Raw genomic sequence first — 3016 nt, 5'->3', positions numbered from 1 at the left:
TACAATTTCTGTGATCATTTATTCAGAAGGTTGTGGATGAAATACTTTCCTAACACTAATTCTTTTCTTTCTTTCGTCTTTCTTCTTCTTCTTTTTTTTTTTTTTACTTTAGTTTTCTTAGCCTCCTTTCCTTCACCTAGAAAGCAGGGTTTGAATTTCTGGAATAAGATAGTATTTACCTCATAGAGCTGTAAGGATGACATGAGATAAGTGTAAAGGAATTGTCAGAACACAGATCGATGATAGTGGCCATGCAAAACATGGCCCAGACAGAGTGTGGCTCTAGAATAGGCCTTCAGCAGTGAAACCCTGGGGACACAAAGAAGTCCGTGCCAGGAGTCTGAGGAGGAGTGGCCAGAGTGTCAGAGACAGGCCAGGGGAGGCAGGGGAGTGAAGTCAGGCAATCAGAGGGAATGGAGCAATTTAAGATGAAAAGCACCGTCCTTAGCGTTGTGGTCAGGAGCCTGAAGAAATTACCACTGGGTGTACTGGTCAGGAGCTGAGTGGTCTCAGCTTCAGGCAGGTTCAGGAGAGAGCAGGCAGGAGGCAGGCTGCAGTGGATGATTAGATAGCGAAGTGCAAGCTGCTAGTAAAAAATGTTCTCCCTTGGGATAAAGGGAAAAGGTGTGGGGAGGAGAGATGATAGGCCAGTGGCTAAACAGATACCCAGGATACTTCAGATTGGGAAATAGCATGTGAATTTCACAGGATAATAACGTAATGTTTAAATTGTGCCTCTGTATTTATTTGAGAGGGAGAGACAGCGCTCTCATCTGCTAGTTCACCCCCTAAATGTGTGCAGTGGCTGGGGCTGGGCTAGGGCCAAAGCTTGTGATCTGCCAGCTCCAAGTTGGAGAACCAGGAAAGCTGGCGGTGGACTTCACTGAGTTCAGTTCTGCAGGCCCAAGCACCAGGAATTCTGACGCCTGAGGACAGGAGGAGATGGATGTCTCCACTGAAGCAGAGAGAGTCTGTGCTTCCTCTGCCTATTGGTTCTATCCAAGCCCTCAGCAGGTTGGTTGATGCCCGTCCGTTGGTGAGGATGATCTTCTGCACTCAGTTTACTGATTCAAATGCTAGGCGCACCCACATAGAAATGCCCACAAATGATGTGTTACCTGCTATCTGGATTTCTCTTAGCTCAAGCTGGCACATTAGATTTACCATCAGAAGCAAACAATAAAGAAAATAAAGTGACTTTCTGATTATACGCCATGAGTCCCGCTTGTGCATGGTAAGAGTCACATGTGTAAAACTGTCTATGATTTTTTAGTGATACACAACTGACAGAAGAATTGAAGGAAAGGGCAGAGGTAGTTATTGTGGGAATTGAACTTTTTTCAGAAACGTCACAATAACTATTTTCATTTCTTAAAATGATGCTAGAAGCATTTTAATTAATCAATTTAAATATGCATTAGGTAATTTTAAAACGAAGTTTGCAATCTGTTCCACAGCTGGGGAAATGAGCTGAGATATTGCCTGTGTGTAATAAGCTCAGAAGACAGTTTACTCCTTCTGTTTCCAGAGAATCACAGAAGCAATAAACGGCTAAGATTAATTGTTCACCATTTGTATTCTGTCACTGATCAATTAAAAAAATATGTGTTCCTGTAAAATAGCAAAGATGATGCCCATAAGCCAATAACTCTAGAATAAACAAAAATGCTAATGGATTTCTCCTTTTAGCATTTGGGAATCTTAAAAGGGCTTTAAACTATTAGCTTCCAGATTATCTCCCCAGAATTTGCAGTGTTATTCAATCAGTCTTTTAATGGTGAAGGAGTGACAAGAGGACAATCCAAATAGTGTTTCTATTAATGTGCCCATAAGAGCTGAAAAACAACTTGGAAAACACATGCGTTCCTACTTCTGCTCTGCCAGCCAAGGCCTGGGGGACCAGAGTAAGAAGCGGGGACCATGTTCTTTATGTAATCTGATGGCTCTCGGCTACCACAAACTGTGCTGGCTTCCACTGTAAAGATGAAAGAGATTAGAAACTTTATTGTTTGGCTTGAGGGTCAGAAGATCAGACACTACAAGACTGAAGACAGAGTTAATTTAAGAATCATCCACAGCAGTGACTGACCCAGGTTCTTTGAAAAGAGATGTTAACTGTCCTTTCAAGATTTATCATTGGCAGAAAGCAATGGGCTGGCTTCTTGGTGTAGCTGTTAGACTTAAGTATGGAAATAATGTTGAAAAACACAAGAACTTAGTACCTGATAATGCAAAAAATGCTGACAATGCAACAAAAAATGCAGAGCCTCTGATCAAGTAGGGCGTAAATAATCCTGATTTGAAGGCTGGTGTAATGGCGTTGGCTAACCTTCAGGTTCAATGTCATGATGATTACCTGGTAATGTTTAAGGCAATTCATGTTTTTGATTGAGGAGTGCCTGACACAGGACACAGCTGCTAAAGCAAATCAAACAGAAGAGGGCTCCCTCGTTGCTTAGACAGACATGTCTTTGGTTTTGACACCGCAGATGCAGCTCTTAATGAAGCTGCTCAAATTCTGCGATTGCGGAGTATAGAATTAAGGAAGCCATAGTAGCTGTTCAGGCTATTATTGCCGATCCAAAGACAGACCACAGACTGGGCTAAGTGTGAAGATGAACACTAGAGGCTATCAGCTTCTCTCTGCCTTAGCACATTTGGGAACCACTTCTGGCGTCTGTTTGAAAAATGTTGGGGCTGGCGCTGTGGTGTAGCAGGTAAAGCCACCGCCTGCAGTGCCCACATCCCATATGTGTGCCGGTTTGAGTCCTAGCTGCTCCAATTCCAATCCAGCTTTCTGCTCTGGCCTGGGAAAGCAGTAGAAGATGGCCCAAGTTCTTGGGCCCCTGCACCTGCATGGGAGACCTGTAAGAAGCTCCTGGCTCCTGGCTTCAGATCAGTCCAGCTCCAGCCATAGTGGCCAATTGGGTAGTGAACCAGCGGATGGAAGACCTCTCTCTCTCTCTCTCTCTGTATAATTTTTTCAAGTAAAATAAATAAATCTTTAAAAAAAAGA

The 3016-nt window shown here is 43.3% G+C and overlaps 1 pseudogene; it reads left to right on the top strand.

The window, feature by feature from the left end:
* The first annotated feature begins 1983 nt into the window (after positions 1–1983).
* LOC133756439 (RNA transcription, translation and transport factor protein-like) lies at positions 1984–2607 on the top strand (annotated as a pseudogene).
* Positions 2608–3016: the final 409 nt, after the last annotated feature.

The sequence above is a fragment of the Lepus europaeus genome, chromosome 3, assembly GCF_033115175.1.
Source record: "Lepus europaeus isolate LE1 chromosome 3, mLepTim1.pri, whole genome shotgun sequence".
Lineage (NCBI taxonomy): Eukaryota > Metazoa > Chordata > Mammalia > Lagomorpha > Leporidae > Lepus > Lepus europaeus.
The sequence above is the reverse complement of the archived record's forward strand: the minus strand, read 5'-3'. Positions and strand labels throughout refer to the sequence as shown.